Here is a 20,073-nt window from a genome sequence, read left to right as displayed (position 1 = left end):
GTTTCCCCATCTTCCCTGGATTCTTCTCATCTGCACACACACCTCTCTGATATTTTCCTTCTTAGTTTTTTTTATGTTTATTTATTTTTGAGAAAGAGACAGAGCGTGAGTGGGGGAGGGGCGGAGAGAGAGGGAGACCCAGAATCCGAAGCGGGCTCCAGGCTCCGCGCTGTCAGCACAGAGCCCCACGCGGGGCTCGAACTCGGGAGCCGTGAGATCATGACCTGAGCCGAAGTCGGACACTTAACCGACTGAGCCACCCAGGCACCCTGTCTGAGATTTTCCTTCTTAAGAACACTTCTGTGACCCCATGGCCCTCTCTAGGCACCTTGCTATTTCCTACTGTTCTTTATTTACATCAAACTTACCGTTTATCTTTACACATGATCTCCTCTTCTTCATCTTTCCTCAGCTCCTGGCCGTCAAACTACTTTTCTCTCTCTTTTTTTTGAATGGTCACCGATGACTTTCACCGTTAAATCCAAAGGCTTAAGAAAATCTTAAGGAGGAGAAAATACATGTCTAGTACTGTTGTGTATTTATTGAAAGAAATCCGCATATTAGTGAACCCATAGTAGTTCAAACCTGTGTTGTTCAAGGGTGAACTGTACTTTCTTTTCTTGGTGTCTGTACCACTAAGTCATCCGGGGAAGGACACAGCAGGAAGTATAGGATGCTTTCCAAATCTGGGCAAAGAGGGATGCAATTTAAGACATGCCCATGTCGCTTCCCCTGGAGGGATCACAGGATGTAGGAACAGAGCTCATCAACATCGCATTCTGAAGGCTGCGACAGCTCTTGGGTACCTGAGTGGACCAGCGCATGGCTTTGCCAGCAGCAGCGAGGGGTCCTCAAGGCCTGCAGTGCTGGGCGTGTTGGAGGCAGGGCAGGAAAAGGAGATAAATCACTTTACTTCCAGAGCCCCTCACACTGGTGAGAATAGACAGGTTCTGCTAAGACTACATTGGAGAAAAGAACTTTCAAACTTTTACTCTTGTCAAGGGACTCATTACCACCCCAACATGGGGAAATGGATCTTTAAGCCTTTTTTTTTTTTAAGTTTATTTATTTATCTTAAGCGAGAGAGAAAGCACAAGCAGGGGAGGGGGCAGAGAGAGGGGGAGAGAGAGAGAATCCCAAGAAGGCTCCTCACTGTCATTTCAGAGCCACATGCGGGGCTCGATCCCACAACTGTGAGATCAAGACCTGAGCTGAAATCAAGAGTTGGACGCTTAACCGACTGAGCCACCCAGGAGCCCCTTTTAAGGCTTTATATATGGGTGACAAGCTTACAAATGTAGGATAGAGTGACAGACTTCGTCCAGGATGTCCCTGGGGCATTGGCTGTAATTCAGTTTTAAAATCTTTCACTGAAACTTTGTAGTATTAGATCATCGTATTATGCCATTTATATTAGATGCTGTGATGGCACTAATATATCCTAGAAGCAAACTAATTAAATGCCTTTTGATTTGAGTAAAGTGAGAACAGTTATAGAAGTTAGATTCTAATTTGTGTCTAAAGTTAATGGCATCTCAGTAGAGTAGGAAACAAAGGTGTTGAAGGAGAGAGGCTTCGCAGGGACAAGAGCAAAGACTCCCACCTTCGCCCAAATTAGGCTATTTTCTCTGTCAGAGAGGAACACTTGTTAATTATGAAACACTCATAAATCTGCCTCAACTTAAGTGCTCAAGAGCCGAGGATAATGGGACAAAAACAATTTAAATCACATTATGTAGCAAGCAACTGAATAATGTATTTTTGTACAATCTCAGTGCATTTCATTACTTTAAGGCCACAGATTTGCTCCTGCAACTTTGAATATCAGAAGGAAAACATACTTTTGGGTTATGGTGTTCTCTATGATTCATGGGTTCTCAGCAGTAAACGGTGTTTGCTTCAGAGGATTTTTCCTTTTCAACACCTTCTGCCAATTTACAGTTTGTTTTTTGAAGGGCTTTGACAATTTTGAATCTGCTAAAAACCTAGCTATCTTTGAATTTTATCAGAAATTGCTGGGGCGCCTGGGTGGCGCAGTCGGTTAAGCGTCCGACTTCAGCCAGGTCACGATCTCACGGTCCATGAGTTCGAGCCCCGCGTCAGGCTCTTGGCTGATGGCTCAGAGCCTGGAGCCTGTTTCCGATTCTGTGTCTCCCTCTCTCTCTGCCCCTCCCCCATTCATGCTCTGTCTCTCTCTGTCCCAAAATAAATGAACGTTGAAAAAAAGAAATTGTTGGAGAATTTATGTGACCAGGAGCTATTTTAAAGAAATCCAAACCGTACCTTAAAAACAAAATAAACAACAACAACAAAAATGGATGGTATTTTTTAAATCTCTTACTTTCAAGGAGACAACATTATTATTTTAACTTTCCTGGGTACTACTAAAAATCCATGTGAAGAAACATAACAAAGTTTTACTTTGGTACATTTTATCTAATTCCTACAATATTTTAAAATGGAATTATGATAGTAATCAATCAGGTATACAGGCCCCACTATAAGAACTCCCACTATCTGAGAGAAAATGAATAAGCCACTCAGGTCAGAGCAGAACTACAGTTTTCAGTAGAACTCTCGATCTCATCCTCGCTGATATAAAATAACTCCCTGAATGTGATTAATAACTATTGAAGCTCCTGTACAATTAGGAATTATTGCACATAAGAGTCATGGACATTTACAGCTGAAAAGGTCCATAAAAATAATTTAGTCCGATCTCCTCATTTTTCACCAATGGAGTCACTAAAGCCCAGAGAAAATGAAAGACTTACCAAAGGTCACGCTGCTAGAGCCGGGATCAGATTCCACACCTTCTAACTTCAATTGGAGTAAAATTAAGAAGACATTAATTAGTTTCCATCGCAAGCAATATTGCAGATTAAATGTTCAGAAGAAAGGAAAATCACTGTATAATTTTGTTTGAAGTATTTTATAACGCATGGTTGAGCTGGAAGAAAAGTACAAATAATGCGCAAAAATGGTAAGAAAGTACAGATTTAAAGTGGTATGTAACTTGGGGAGAGGTGTTTGCCCTGTATTTGACATCCCTGGAGGCTAAGAGCTTTTAAAGATTTAAAGATATACATACAAAATCTGAAGCCTGAGTAGAGTGGGGATTTGGACAGCTGACCCCCATAGAAAGTGGCAGCTTGCAAAGGACAATAACTCTGGGGCGCCTGGGTGACTCAGTGGGTTAAGCATCCAACTTCTGCTCAAGTCATGAGCTTGCTATTCGTGGGTTTGAGCCCCCTGTCGGGCTCTGTGCTAACAGCTCAGAGCCTGGAACCTGCTTCAGATTCTGTGTCTCTCTCTCTCTCTGCCCCTCCCCGTGCTCTTTCTCTCTCTCTCTCAAAAATAAATAAACACTAAAAAAAAAAAAGGATGATAACCTCAGTAATGGGGTAAAATAAAAAACTATCTCCACATGAAGGGAGAGAGTCAGCAAACTTATCTCCAATTTGGCTGAGTGGTAGAGAAAACACAAGTGTCCTCCAGAAGATTCTGAACACTCAGATACATTTGAAACACGAATGTATATTTCCTGTGTGGTGAAACTCCACCTGAAAATTCAGTTCCAAGTGATCATGGGATCTGGCAGAAGCAAACCCACATGCTCTCTGACCATCTTCAATCTAAGCCCTACAGCATTCCTGTAAGTGAAGTGCCAAAGAACTAAGCAAAAGAAGAAAGAAATCTTGGTGGAAAAGACATAGAAGAGAACAAGGGGGAAAAACACATACCCTGGAGACTTCAGCTATTGAAATAACTGGATACAGAGCAAGTTCTGGATCTGATCATATATTGTGTCAAAAAAACGTATTGCACACCTGTCAGAATGGCTAACACCAACAACACAATAAACAACAGGTGTTGGCAAGGATGTGGAAAAAAAGGAACACTCATGTACTATTGGTGGGAATGTAAACTGACGTAGCCATTGTGTAAAATAGTATGGAGTTTCCTCAAAAAGTTAAAAATGGACCCACCCTATGATCCAGCAATCACACTACTGGGTATTTACCCAAAGAACACAAAAGCACTAATTCAAAGGGACATGTGCACCTGTGTTTACTGCAGCATTATTTACAATAGCCAAATTATGGAAGCAGCCCTAAGTGTACATCGATTGATGAATGGATAAAGAAGTGGTATATATGAATGGAATATGACTCAGCCATAAAAAAGAATGAAATCTTGCCATTTGCGACAACATGGATGGAGTTAGAGAGTATACTGTTAAGTGAAATAAATTAGTCGGAGAAAGACAAATACCGTATGATTTCATTCATATGTGGAATTTAAGGAACAAATGAGCAAAGTTGGGGCGGGGGGGAAGAGAGGAAGACAAATCAAGAAATAGACTCTTAATTATAGAGAACAAACTGATGGTTACCAGAGTGGGGGGATGGGTTAAATAGGTGATGGAGATTAAGGAGTGCACTTGTAATAATGAGCACAGGATGATGTATGGAAGCACTGAGTCAGTATATTGTACATCTGAAACTAATACAATACTGTATTATGTTAACTAACTGCTATTAAAATAAAAAATGTATTTAAAAATATAGATATTATATCACATACAAAAATTAACTCAAAAGAGCTTAAAGCCCTTAATGTAAAAGCTAAAACTATAAAAGTCTTAGAATGAAACATAGGTGTAAATGCTTCATGACCTGAATTTAGGTAATGGTTTTTTAGGTATGACATTCAAAGTATTAGTAACCAAAGCAAATAATAAATAAGTTGGATAAGTTGGAAAAAATACAGAAGGTCATCAAAATCAATTTTTTTGTGCCTCCAAGGATACCACAAAACTGAAAAGATAATCTAAAGAGAGGGAAAAATATGTTTGCTAATCACATGTCTGATAAGGGACTTGTATCTAGAATATATTAAGAACACTCATAATTCAATAATAAAAAGACAAAAGACAATGGGGCCGAAGATCTAAATAGACATTCCTTCAAAAGATGGTATATGATGGCCAATAAGTGTGTGAAAAGAGCCCCAACAAAAAACATTAGCCATCATGGGAATGGCTATATATATATATATATATATATATATATATATTTAAATAACAAGTGTTGGTGAGAATGTGGAGAAATTTAAACACTTATACGGTACTGATGAGATGGTAAAATAATGCATTTGCTTTGGAAATGAGTTTAGAAGTTCCTTCAAATACAAATGTACAGTTACCATACAACCTAACAGTTCCACTCATAGGTATATAACCAAGAGAAATGAAAACACCTTCACACCAAAAATTGCACAAGAACGTTCATAGCAGCGTTATTCATTATAGCCAATAAGAGGAAACAACTCACATGTCCATCAGTGATGAATGAATAAAGAAAATGGGTCCTATCCATACAATGGAAAATTACTCAGCAATAAGAAGATGACATATTAATACAGGCTATGACATGGAACAGTATGCTAACTGAAAGAAACCAATGACAAAAGACCATGTTGCAGGATTCCATTTCTATGAAATGTTTAGAATAGGAACATTTACACACACAGAAAGTAGATTAATGGTTGCCTAGGACTAGGGATGGAAGAATAGGGGGAGATAGGAGATGATGGCTAATGGGTATGGGATTACTTTGGGAGGGTACAAATATTGCAAAATTCATTGTGGTGGTGGTTGCACACTCTGAATATACAAAAACCATGGAACTCGATACTTTAAGTAGGCGAATTTGATGGTATGCAACTTATTTATCAATAAAGTTGTTTAAAACTAAAACAAGTGGACCAATGCATGAAGGCTCGATTTGAGGACCCCAAGAAGCAAATAGTACCAGGAAGATTGGAGAAAACGACCAGAATTCAAGGTGCTACCAAACTGACAGTTTGAAACTGTTTTCCTCTGGTATCTTCCATGCTGAATACAGTGCAGCATGAAACATAGAATTAGGAACTGCGGCTCAGACGGAGAACTTCAGGAGAAACCGCGTACTTCCGTCTTGAGGAGCAGAGGAAGTACAGAAATATTTATTTCTTTTGGTTCACTTCATTCAGCTGCGCTCACACCCAAGCTGACGGTCAGGTGGCACACATATGGGATTGATTTGAAGAGAACTGCAAAATCTTGGAAAGCAGAGCTGGTTGGAATGCACCCTCAGGAGGCAGGTTGCACCTTGTGGCCTGAACCTAACCAGGTCAATTGTCTACTAAAATAAAAAATGTCAGCTTTCTCCATAGGATTTGAATGGGACCCAAATTCCAGACCTAAAATTGCTCAGGATATAAAGAACCAAGACAATTTCAACCTCCACAGGAAAGGACAATCAGCAGGTGCCAATCCTGAGACGACACGGATGTTGGACGGATGTGACGGGGACTTGAGCAGCTACTAAGCAAATATCCAAGTAGTAATTAAGAACATTCTGGAAATAAATGGAAAAATAGCCTCAGCAAAGAAACAGAAGATACAAAGAAGAATCAAGCTGAAATTTTTATTCATTTATTTATTTTTTCTGAGGGAAATCCACATTTAATTAAAATCTCTTTGGTTTGATACCTCCAAATTATTTTCATTTTCTTCATTTTTTTAAAAATTTACATCCAAATTAGTTAGCATATAATGCAACAATGATTTCAGGAGTAGATTCCTTAATGCCCCTTACCCATTCAGCCCATCTGCCTTCCCACAACACCTCCAGTAACCCACTGTTACTGGAGGGAGGGTACAAAGAGTCTCTTATGTTTTGTCCCCCTCCCTGTTTTTATATTATTTTTGCTTCCCTTCCCTTATGTTCATCTGTTCTGTGTCTTAAAGTCCTCATATGAATGAAGTCATATGATATTTGTCTTTCTCTGACTAATTTCGCTTAGCATAATACCCTCTAGTTCCATCCACGTAGTTGCAAATGGCAAGATTTCATTCTTTTTGATTGCCGAGTAATACTCCATTATATATATATACCACATCTTTCCATTTTATCCATTCATCCATTGATGGACATTTGGGCTCTTTCCATATTTTGGCTATTGTTGACGGTGCTGCTATAAACATGGGGGTGCAGGTGTCCCTTCAAAACAGCACACCTGTATCCCTTGGATAAATACCTAGTAGTGCAATTGCTGGGTCATAGGGTAGTTCTATTTTCAATTTTTTGAGGAACCTCCATACTGTTTTCCAGAGTGACTGCACCAGTTTACATTCCCACCAGCAGTGCAAAAGAGACCCTCTTTCTCTGCATCCTCGCCAACATCTGTTGTTGCCTGAGTTGTTAATGTCAGCCATTCTGACAGGTGTGAGGTTATATCTCACTGTGGTGTTGATTTGTATTTCCCTGATGATGAGTGATGTTGAGCATTTTTTCATGTGTCGGTTGGCCATCTGGATGTCTTCTTTGGAGAAGTGTCTATTCATATCTATTGCCCATTTCTTCACTGGATTATTTGTTTTTTGGGTGTTGAGTTTGATAAGTTCTTTACAGATTTTGGATACTAACCCTTTATCTGATATTCATTTGCAAATATCTTCTCCCATTCTGTAGGTTGCCTTTTAGTTTTGCTGACTGTTTCCTTTGCTGTGCAGAAGGTTTTTATTTTGATGAGGTCCCAATAGTTCATTTTTGCTTTTGTTTCCCTTGCCTCTGGGGACGTGTTGAGTAAGAAGTTGCTGCAGCCAAGATCAAAGGGGTTTTTGTCTGCTTTCTCCTTGAGGATTTTCATGGCTTCCTCTCTTACATTGATGTCTTTCATTCATTTTGAGTTTATTTTTGTGTCTGGTGTAAGAAAGTGGTCCAGGTTCTTTCTTCTGCATGTCACTGTCCATTTTTCCCAACACCACTTGCTGAAGAGACTGTCTTTATTCCATCAGATATTCTTTCCTGCTCTGTCAAAGATGAGTTGGCCATACGTTTGTGGGTCCATTTCTGGGTTTTCTATTCTGTTCCATTGATCTGAGTGTCTGTTTTTGTGCCACAAGCTGAAATTTTTTAACTGAAAAAAGAACTATGATCAGGAACAAGGCAAGGATGTCCACTCTTGTCATTCCTATTGACCATGGTACTGGAAGTCTTAGCCAGTTCAATAAGGCAAGATATGGATGGATAAATGAATGGATGGATGGATGCATGGATGGATGCATGGGTAGATAGGTAGGTAGGTAGGTAGGTAGGTAGATAGATAGATGGGTAGAGGCATACATGCATACATACATACAATACTGATTAGAAATGAAGTAATGAAACCATCCCTATTTGCAGAAATCATGATTATCTATATTTAAAAAAATCCCAATGAATGTACCAAAACACTTCTAATACAAATATGGGAGATCAGCAAGTCACAGGATAGGATACAAGATGAACACACACAACTGAATCATATTTCTATATACTAGCAACATGCTGAAAACTTTACAGTACCATTTACAACAGCAAAACAGAAAAATTTAGCTATAGATCTAGCAAAATTTTGGGTCAGATTCTGACACCGAATCTGTGAGCTGAACACCACAAAACACTGGGTAAATATGATTTCACCATAGAAGATACAAATGGCAAACAAGCACACAAAAAGATATTCAACCTCATTCGTGATTAGGGACATGCAAATAAAAATAACAATGAGATCCCACCACACACCTACTAGAATGACTATCATTGAAGATAGCTGACAACACCACGTGTTGACAAGGATGTGGAACAACTGGAATTCTCATACATTGCTGAGAACAATGTGAAATTTTGCGGCCACTGTGGAAAAGAAGTTGGTAAGTTGTTCGTGTGTGTGTGTGTGTGTGTGTGTGTGTGTGTGTGTGTTTTACATTAAACATACACTTACTATACAACCCAAAAGTGCCAAATGAAATGTTGGAGAGCACTGTTCTGGATGACGTACACAAATATCCAATCAAAGAGCCGGATGCTCCTGAGTCAAAACAGGTAGCCAAGAAGGGCTTCGGTCTCAGCTGTGCAGGAAGGACCTGTAGGCTGACTTCCCAAGTTAATGTAGTTGAGTCAGCGTCCACCCGGAGACGATTCCATGCTACAACAATGACCCGAACATTGGGAATTCTTGATTATTGTGCTGTATGTTAATTATTCCACGATAGTTCCAGTTTAACCATTTCATTTCTTGTCAGTAATGTTTACCTGAACACTTCTCGGTGAATGGATTAAGCCGTTTCAAAACCTGAAAATTTGAGAACTCGTCTATAAGACACGCCTGACAGCCAGGCACACTGCACCAACCCATTGGTCTTCGAGGTCATATTGAGTGCCGGAGCTCTTTAATCCATTGTGTCTGGGGCCTATGAACTTTTCTGGATACGATGAACTGTTTGTGGTTTTTTTAAAAAGAGGGCGACTTCATATTTTGAAGGAGACCTTCTAAATCAAAGTAATTAATGCTAACAAATGTTTGACTAAGTAAAGATATAAAATATGTCAACAGACCATCTGTATCTAAGCCCAACACTTGTAAAGTTGCAAGTGATATACAATATGAGCTCCAGGGAGACCTCCTTGGAAGAGTACCTAGAGCTCACAGAGATTTAAAAACAACAGACACAGCTCATTCGTTGTTTTCTTGCAACTGTGAATAATATTCAGAAGGACTTTTCCTTAATCACTTATTCTGCCTGGGCTTCAGTTTCCTTCTCTGCCTTGTGGGTTTGAACTGTAATCCCACCAAGGTCTGTCCAGCTGTCCTGAGTTTAATGGATGGCCCAGCATCCCAGGCGCCTTTCTCAGAAGGTCTGAATCTCAGTGCTGTGATTTACAAGCTCAAGGACCATGCAGGGGGCTACCCCATGTATCCGGGTGGCCTTGGTTCCTTCTGACCGTGGTACTCAGATTTTCACCAGAGAATCACCCAGGTCGCTGTTTACGGTACAGATCCCACAGCTGCTCGGCCAGATATTTTGATTTTGTAAGCCTTGAACTGAACCCAAGAATTTCACATTAAACAAATATTCCACATCGTTCTGCTGCAGATGATCTGTTTGAAATACCCTAAAGTATCAAGGTTAATAATACTACACGCTGACTTGTATTGCTGAAGGGCCACGGGTGCCATTTCACTGTTTCCTTTGGAGAAAAAAAGACAATCAAAAACAAACTTTTATGCAAGGAACTTTAAGTCTAAATTCTTTCTGAAAAGGAGTTCAGAGGAAAAGGTTGGTTAGAGAAAAGATTTCCTAAGTAGATTTTTCCTACCTTGTTTGATCTTCTATAAGGGCTTCCACAAACTAGATGTGTGTCCTAGGCTCAGCCCATGGCTCTGTTTGATAAGATCCAGAAGTAACTCTTTTACATTGCTGTGGAAATGAGACGAAAAGCAGGAATAGTCATGAAAATGCCAAAGGAAAAAAAATTACATGATTCAAAGGAGGGAGGAGACCAAGGAATTAGAAGACAGTTGGTTTAGTTTGAGCCTAATCCAGACATTAGAAAGATTTCCATTGTGGGAGTCAAGGTGGATCCGCTCATTCTGAATTCAGGTGTTGTAATTTGTCTTGAGATGAAATATCAGGAGGCAGTGGTGACATTGTGGAAGAGGAATGGGTACAAATCCACTGGGTACAGGGCTACCTCTGACATTTGCAGACTCTCCAATCTAGGGCAAATCCCCCAACCTGTCTGAGCTTCGTTTTTCTCTGCCCTAGAATGGCATAAAAGTGACTCATACTGTGGGTTTGTTATAAAAAAATTAAGTGAGATGACACACGCAAATTTCCATTGTAAAATTGAAGGTTTATCAAAATTAGGAAGTCATTATTTATATGAAGTAATTTGCAGTTTACCCCAGATGAAATAATTAGATTCTATTTCCTTCTATGAAACTTGGAATCACAAGTTCTGGAACCTGTGAGAAGAGTGATTTTGCTCCACATATACTGGAGATTTTAGACAGGAAACGAGAATAAATAAAATGGGAACCCTCAAGAAAAGGGCTTTTGCTGTTGTTTGGGGAAAAAAAATTGAAAATTTCTCTGGAAAGCAATACCAAAGGCACCCCCCCAAAAAAATCACACTTATTATATTACTGAATGAGTGCCAAGAGTTTCTGAAAAGCAATCAAACAAAGCCATGCATTCCCATCGAGCCAAAAAGGCTTGTGCTTAATATAATGAGTTTAATGGATGGTTCTACATCCCAGTCACCTTTGTCAGAAAGCCTGAATCTCAGTGCAGAGATTTCTAAGTGCTTATTCTGGAGAACACAATTTCTATTTGACCTCAGAATGTCTTCATTTTATGAAGCTTTTTATGGCTCTCATTGAATATATTGTCTGACCAGCATTTTTATTATTGAGAGAAGAGCCTTCGGTCTATGATTCATTCAGACAACTCTTAACAATTCACCATAGAATTAACTACAAAAAATATATATAAGCGTTCTAGTGCTACAGCACCCAATTTCAATCTCCACGTGGGAGGGTGCAAAGGTTCAGATCAAGTGAAAAGAGCAAGAGATTCAAGAACAGATGTGGGTGCATATGAGGGGGTGCTCGGGACAGGGGTGGTGATGGATGGAGCCCCCACAAGTTCCACCTCTTTCCTAGAGTAATTAGTAACTGGACCCCTTGCTATATCAGAAGAAATTTTGCAATAAATTATAGGTCACTTCAGTGAGAGATCCAGTTGGATTGTGAGTATCCTTTGCCTGCTGCGAATATTTTATATTTTTCAAGTTTTTTATTTATTTTGAGAGAGACGGAGAGAGAGAGAGAGTGAGGGAAGGGGAGGAGAAAGAGAGGGAGAGAGAGAGAATCCCAATCAGTCTCCGAGCTGATAGCATGGAGCCAGATGCGGGGCCCGAACCCATGAACCGTGAGATGGTGACCTGAGCTGACGTCAGACGCTTAACTTCAGCTACCCAGGCGCCCTGGCTGCTGTGATAAATGCAATTTGCTGAGCTTTCCTTATGCCAACTGTGGTTTTTTTACACTCCAGTTTCCTGGCCCTTTATGGATTTTGAGTGGACACAATCCAGCCCATGACAATTGGCAACAAAATGTTTTAAAAATTGTTTTCAGAATCAGCGCACTGCAATCTCATTTAAACATGAGCCCTGAGCGGACGTAGTTCGAGCCTTAGAAAGTTCATTAGGCTTTACAAAATTTTTTTCTATGTTCTTTTTAATGTTTGTCTTGGGTTGACGAAATCTATCATAGGGTTTCATTTTTGTTAAAACCAAGTGGCAAATAGAGATCACACCAGGGGGAAATAAGATACACTTTTAATTAACAATTTTCATTTCTACTAATTATAGGTCTATCAGTGTCATTCTAATTTAAACCAGCAATCCCTCCTCACTAATGATTTCTTAATGATCCTGAAACCATGAGGCTGTGTCAGTGCCTTCCAGCAGCTTCTGTTCCTCAGGGCCTGGTCTACTGGATGCATCTGGGGGAGGAGGGAGGGGGGAAGCGGGTGCTGGGGGTTCATGTGGAGGGCAACAGACAGCCCAGAAACCCCCAAAGGGCAGGAGTCTGAAAGTATAAATAAGTGGAATGTGGTCAGGCTTTTGAAATTGCAAGCACATCTTATTAATTTGAATGTCTTTAGAGTCATTAGCTCTAAACCTCATCATCTTTCATGTTTATTAAGAAAGAGTTTTCGGGGGTGCTGGTTGAGCGTCCGACTTCGGCTCAGGTAGTGATCTTACGGTTCGTGGGTTCGAGCCCCACGTCGGGCTCTGTGCTGACAGCTCAGAGCCCGGAGCCTGCTTTGCATCGTGTCTCCCTCTCTCTCTGCTCCTCCCCTGCTCACGCTGTCTCACTCTGTTTCTCAATTTTTTTTTAATTAAAAAAAAAAAAAGAGTTTTCGAGTACCCAAACCTATGTGAAAGTATATCTACAAATTTATAAATATCACAAAAAGAGAACGTTTAAAAACAAATGCACACAGCTTACCTTGTGTTTTCCTCTTGCTTTCCCCTCATTGTTCTGTTTCCTGGGGGAGCAGACGCCGCGTTTTGGAGACTGTCACCTCCGATGCCTTTTTGACATTGGTCCAGGGGTGGATATGGATATGGATAGACATCTGGAAGGATGTACACATCGCTCATTGGGAGGAAGAGGTGTGTGTGCAGGTTTTCTCAATGCCCACAGGTGGATGGGACACGTGTGTCCTGGTTCTGGTGGTCTTCCCACATTTTCTTACTTTTGAAACCACATCCTAAAGCGTGGCTGTCCTTGGGAGACGCGATTTCTACATTCCAAGACTATTTGCTATACAAACCTCCCTGAAAAGATAGTTCAGGACAAAAGTAGTCGGTGCCACTGGCACTGTTTGTTTGTTTGTTTGTTTGTTTGGCTAGTTTTGATTCTTACATGGTGTTTTTTGCTTTTGTTTGTTATGTTTTTGCCTGTTTTTGTTTGTTGTGTTGTTTTGCTCTGGTTTTTATGGAGAGCCCATAGAAACCATATTTCCAGACCTCTTTCACATTTAGGGACATCTACTGTTTTTTGCCTTCCTGATAAGTTGACTACTTATGATATTCCTGGACCACCCTTTCTTTCCTTTAGATCTTTATGCTTTCCAGTAAATGTTGTCAAGAAGTCTGAAGTTCACCATTTGGCATCACCATCGTCAAAATGGATTTGGGTAAAAAAGCACGAGGGGATATTTACAATGGCAGGGTGAAGTTTGATGAGGAACAGAACATTTACACAGCGAGAAGGAAACTGTTCCAATTCCCTCCGCATCCCCCCAGCTCCTTCCCTCATGATGTTAACCAGAAAGGTCTAAAGGCAAAACTCCAGGTATTTACTTGGTCTTTTCCTGCAGACTCTGGTCCTCCCACACTCAACTGCCAGGTCAGTCTTGACTTCCCACCTCGTGCCCTTTAAGATCCCATTTTGCATATCAAAGACCAAGAGAGGAACTACAAGAAAGTCACACAAATACAAGCCAACCCAGGCCTTTTTCAGGCCTCGAAGAATGCTGTAAGATTCCAGATGATTCTGATTTTTTTTTTTTTTTACATTTTGGTCTAGTTCAATCAATTCCATGTGAAAATATGGCCTCCTTGTGACTACCGTGAGCAAGCTTCTGTAGCCTCAGACCTCGCACCTTTATTTTCATCCTGATTAAAGATAAACTATCCACTTCTAAAAGTGGAACCAGGCACAGACTTCTTTTTTTAAATCACAAACAGTGGGCCTTTACAAGAGAATGTTGACTCACAAGGCATAGGCAAAACCAAGAGTGACCTTGAAGGGTGCCTCTCCTCCTCCCTAGGTCTGGGAGGCAGGGGTGGGGTGGGGGAGGGGGGAGGCCGTGGGGGAGAGCCAAGGCTTCCTTCCTCACCACTCAGGCCAGTATGGCACACACTGACAGTGGTGACACAGGGGTCCCGCCAGGAGCATGTGAGGCCCAAGAAGTTGAGGTTCTGTGAGTCTGGTCTAGGTCAGCATTCCTTCCACCGGCTCCCAGGAGCAGCCACAGTGTGGACCAGTGCTCATGCTGCTCCCTCAGGCTTCTCCGAGGAGGGGAGAGAGAGGGAACAGCCACCCACTGAACCTTCCCTTTCATGAGACCAGCCGGGCGTGTGTCTGTTCTCTTCAAGAGCGATCCCACACCAGAAACCGTGTTATATGCAACTGGTAAACCACGACACTTTCTGCTTGACCCGTAGGAGTCAGGGTCCTCTGAGCCCTCTTCGCAACTAAGCCCTGACCTTGTGCTCAGTCCTTGGGCCAATCAGTCCAGTTGCAGCAAGATCCTGCTGGACTGGTTTAGTGAAAATCCCTCACCTTCCAAATCTTATCACCTTGGCCTGCCTTCAACAAGAATCTACCTTTCCTTGAAGTTTCCTCAGCAATCTTCCATCCACTGCCCCCCCCCCCCTTGGCTAATACCCACTTGTCCCTGTTGTATTCAGAGTTGAGCCCTATCTTGCCCAGTCTCTCCCCTGCAGAAAAATCCCCTTGCAGTAGTCTTTCCTCTAATAAGGTCTTTCTTTCTGACTTTCTCAAGTGTCGGGACATTCTTTTCTTTAACAGCCACCAGTTCTCTAAAAAAGATCTGCTAAAAGCCAACCCACAGTTATATTTCCAATATAACGGGAGGGGGTAGTCTTGTCTAAAGGGGAATTTTTCTCAAGCTCTCATCGATGTACGCTTTTTTGATTCTGCTGTCTCCCTGGTGAATGCTTTCAGCATGAGAATTGTGGGGAAGAATTTATTTTTGTTTTTTATTTAATTTTCATCTTTTTTTTAACATTTTATTTTTTGAAAGACAGAGAGACAGAGTACAAATGGGGGAAGAGCCAAGAGAGAGGGAGACACAGAATCCAAAGCAGGCTCCTGGCTCTGAACTGTCAGCACAGAGCCCAACACGGGGCTCCAACCTATGAACTGTGAGATCATGACGTGAGCCAAGGTCAGACATTCAACCGACTGAGCCACCCAGGCACCCCAGAATTTATTTTTAAAATGTAGTTCTGGGGGCACCTGGGTGGCTCAGTCATTTAAGCATCTGTCTCTTGATCCCAGCTTAGGTGTCCATCTCAGGGTCCTGGGTTCAAGCCCCACATTGGGCTCTGCACTGGGCGTGCAGCCTACTTAAAAACAAACAAAAAAAAATTAAAAAGAATAAAAATAATATGTAGTTCTGATGTTTAAGATTTTAAGGAAGGAAGTCTCACTGGATAGGGTCCTTCTTTGACTTAAGGCATTAAGTTTGTTTCTGGCAGGAGATGTGTCATTGGGGTATATTGTCATGAGCTCTGTAAACAGCACGATACTACGATATACGTATCAACTGAAGAGTCTTCAGGTTTGCAGTGTTGAAATGCTGAGTGTCGGTTTAGGGATAGAAGCAGAAATGCCTCTGCTGTCTTCTCTGCTTGTGAGATGGTAATCTGATAGCAATCCGTGGTTGTATTGCTGCAAAATAGTTTCCTTGAGTGCGTTATTAACAGATGAGAATCTACAATGTCAAAAAACCGAAACGCAACTGGGTAAATTTTAAAGATCTTTTTGGCTTCATTCAACAATTAATGAATTGGGCAGTGTTCAAAGTAGCAGATAGAAAGGCGCTCTGAGGAGCTGTACAGAGTAACAGACCTTTATAGGCAGAAGGGAGCTGGAGCAAGGAAGGTGTGCTAGTCAAAACAGCCGGCTGGTTATTACAAGGTTCCTTTCTTTTAGGGGAAGGCATGTGCCTATCAGGCAGATAACCTAACTGTGCCTATCAGGTGATTCTTGATTGTCTGGTTCAAGATTCCATTTTTGGGAGAGCTGCATTTTTAATCAAGTCTTGGTTTGGTGACATGGGGCTTAGCATAAGTGACTCCATTTTGAGTCTGTTGTCCAGATTTTAACAGTAATATGGCGGGCAGCCATCAGGATCATAGCACATATCTATTTAGGGTTCTGTCTTCTGTGCTCTTTGTTTCAATATACAAGTAAAGGCTCTCAGTTTATAGATGCAAAGAATTGGGATGATTGACATCAGCTTTCACAAGCCCCACACATAGCTCATAGCTTTAGGCTAAAGTTTGGAATCAGTCACTCTCATTTAACTCAATAAGTTAAAATGGCTCTCCGCTTCCTGCTGTCTACCTGCTTCCATTCTTTTCAAAGGGTGCTGTCCTCATTTCCAAATGTTGTGTCTAAGTGAGCTGGAAAGAAGGAGAAGCCAGGGTGATTCTAGCAGTCATGTGTTCTAGCTCCAACACAGAACGAGCCAGGTTGGCTGCCTATACTAGTCAAATGCAGATGCCTAACGGCAACACCAAGTATTAAGAAACCCCAAAGAACGAGCAGCACCCACTTTCTAGACTAACAACCTCTCCCTTGAAAATAACCACCCAGCTCAGAAAGCTGTGTTCCTCAGAGCAATTGTCAGTGACTTTTTTTTTTAAGCTTTTATTTCTACACCACATATGGGGCTTGAACTTACAACCCCAAGATCAGGAGTCACATGCCCTACCAATTGAGCCAGCCAGGCACCCCCACTTGTTGGGAGCTTTACGCTATTTAAATCAGCTCAAGGACATTGCTTGACACGATCTCTTATACATAGACTTACACACAAATCATTTGATGTATAAACTCTTTTCTCTTTTGTATCCTGTTGCTGTATGTGCTTCACTTTCATTTTTCATTTTAGTATTTTATCTTATTTTTAAATCCTTTATTTTAATGACAAGTTGGTATGAAAAGAACAATTTCCAAATCCAGCCTATATGTCCTTCTTCCCGTCACCTGTCAGTTAGCTCCACCGACACCCTACCCAGATCCCCAAACAAATCGTCCAACTCCATCTGTTGACCTTAAAGGAGTCTCTATCTGAAGGATTCCCAGATGCAAACCCAAGTCGCTGTTCCCACAAAGCCCCGTATAGCAGCAGGCTTCATCCCCAGCGCCTGAAATCTGTCAGAACTCAGTGGCTAAATATACCCCATGGAGGACAGGGAAGGGGGGCTGTGACATGGAGCGTCTGTCTGGGGACAGCAGGCAGATTGTACTTTATGCCATTGATCACAGAGCCCCAGAGGGTGTTCCGTGGAACAGAATGCCCTTCAAGAACTGTAGCACAGAGGTGTGCAAGGGCCTGCCTTTTGCCAGGAAGTCCTCTGTAAATGCTGAATGTGTAGTTACCCCTTGGTGAGGGGGTACGGCTACCGGGAAGAGAAGATAATGAGTACCAGATGGAATAACAGGGGCCATGTTCCAAATTCTTGAGATGAGGTGTGGCTCCTCAAACCCTACCTGCTCTGCCTTGGAGGTGGGCACATCATTCTGATTCTTATCACTGAAATGTGCCACCCTTATCAGCAAGGGCACACGCCTTACTTTAGGTGTGTTAGGACCTCATTTAAGATGATTTTAAGTGGGGACTACCCAGCTGGCTTTGCGGGGAGCATAGAACACTTTAGCTGTTCCATACAGAATGGCCTAGAGATAACAGTGGCATAATAGAGAGCTGTTGAAATAACCGAGGTTGAGTGTCTGAAGCAAAGGAGGTACTTTGGGAAAAGAGATGAAGGGCTTTGGGAAGTAACCCTTGAAGCAGAACCCAAAGAAACACTGCAGTTAAGATTCTCGTGACTCTAAGAAACTGTTCTGCCCGTGGGCCAAGAGAGAGAGGAAGTCCCAGTTTTAACTGATAGTTAGAAGAAGAGCACAGCTTCCGAAAGAGAAGTCCTTGATTTGGAATTGGACGGGGAGGGGGAGAGTGGGTTAGGCAAATTAAGAGACTTGACTTGGCTTGACTTATGTGTCATAAGTATTCTTTACAACCCACGAGAGTCTATTGTATTAGAAGAGATACAAATCCTAATGCCTTTTAAGCCACTAACTCAGAGTATGATTTTGAAATGGCAGAAAGAGAATGTGTACAAAAGGGTAGGATTGGGGAGAATGGAATACTTTTTGGACTAAAAATGTAACACATCTTTTTGCGGAAAAATTTTGCTTTTGGGGTGATAAAGTTATCCAAGAGGTGGCAAATTTGCTGAGGAGACTCATTTTATCTTACTCCCAAAAGGCACATTTCCACATCTGAGATTCTTCTTTAAAGACTCTCCTTTTGGGTGGTGTAATAATGAGGCTGAATGTCCCTTAATCCAATAGGCAACAATATACAATATTCAATATATTGAACTCAATATATTGAGTTCAATATATTGAATATTGTATATTGTTGCAATATACAACAGAAGCTTATGCAGTGGGAAACACTGACTCCATCCTCCTCTTTCCATTTACTTATTTTTTTTAATTTGAAATAAAGACTAATCTTTAATTGGTTTAAGTACAAGCCCATGTCTGGTTGCACGAAAATGTGCGTGAGCATCCTGACAGCTTCGATCTTGCTGTGAACAGTACGAGTTCAACATTTGGCACGTCTGCAATCATTCAAACAAGGTCATCTTTCATTCGTTACTGATAAATTAGGCAGGAGGACAAAATTTTGAACCAGTTTCTCCAAAATGAGTGCCCACTACAGAAGCAGTTCGGAAGCCTGGCCTGCAATTCTAGGGTTCTTCGAGCCTGCCTCCACATCAACGAATTACTTAAAAATCAGATGCAGCAGGATTGGATGGACCCCAGTGATCTGTGTTTTTTGTTTTTTTTTTTTTTAACTCAAAAAGGCGATTCTGTAGATCTGTAGGGTTTGGAAATTACTCCTGTAATGAATGGATTTGCTAATTATTATATCCGGCTAAAGAGACGAGCCCGTATTTCGTTTTCAGCATAGATCATAGATCACACATGACATTGATCATAAATCCTACATGATTTGACAAGTATGTCATAGACCAGAGAAAAAGCTTCAGTAAATTCCCTGGGGTTATAAATACGTGAATGGCAGAGCCATAGCCGGAATTCACAGTCTCGGAATTTCTAGTCCGCTTTGTGAGAGATCCATGGTCATTCTTCCCATCTCTGATACAGACAAGTGAAAAGAAGGTAAAGAAAAACAAAGAAACTCCTGGGTGTCTTTTTTTTTTTAATTTTTTTTAACGTATATTTATTTATTTATTTATTCAATGTTTGTTTATTTTTAGGACAGAGAGAGACAGAGCATGAACGGGGGAGGGGCAGAGAGAGAGGGAGACACAGAATCGGAAACAGGCTCCAGGCTCCGAGCCATCAGCCCAGAGCCTGACGCGGGGCTCGAACTCACAGACCGCGAGATCGTGACCTGGCTGAAGTCGGATGCTTAACCGACTGCGCCACCCAGGCGCCCCTAACGTATATTTATTTTTGAGACAGAGAGAGACAGAGCATGAACAGGGGAGGGGCAGAGAGAGAAGGAGACACAGAATCTGAAACAGGCTGCAGGCTCTGAGCGGTCAGCACAGAGCCCGACACGGGGCTCGAACCCACGGACCGTGAGACCATGACCTGAGCCAAAGTCAGACGCTTAACCGACCAAGCCACCCAGGCGCCCCACCTGGGTGTCTTTTTATGCTTTTTTTGGTAAGTGTTAGGGTACAAGTTCAGAGGCCCAAACAGGATGAGTGCGAATAATGGAGCCGAAGTAAATATGGTTACAGCACAAACAGAAATCTACAATCTGAAGAGAAAACCACACTTGATAATCAGGCAGGAAAGGCGACAGAAAAGTATACAACT

This window comes from Felis catus, chromosome B2 (assembly GCF_018350175.1).
Source record: "Felis catus isolate Fca126 chromosome B2, F.catus_Fca126_mat1.0, whole genome shotgun sequence".
NCBI lineage: Eukaryota > Metazoa > Chordata > Mammalia > Carnivora > Felidae > Felis > Felis catus.
The sequence above is the reverse complement of the archived record's forward strand: the minus strand, read 5'-3'. Positions refer to the sequence as shown.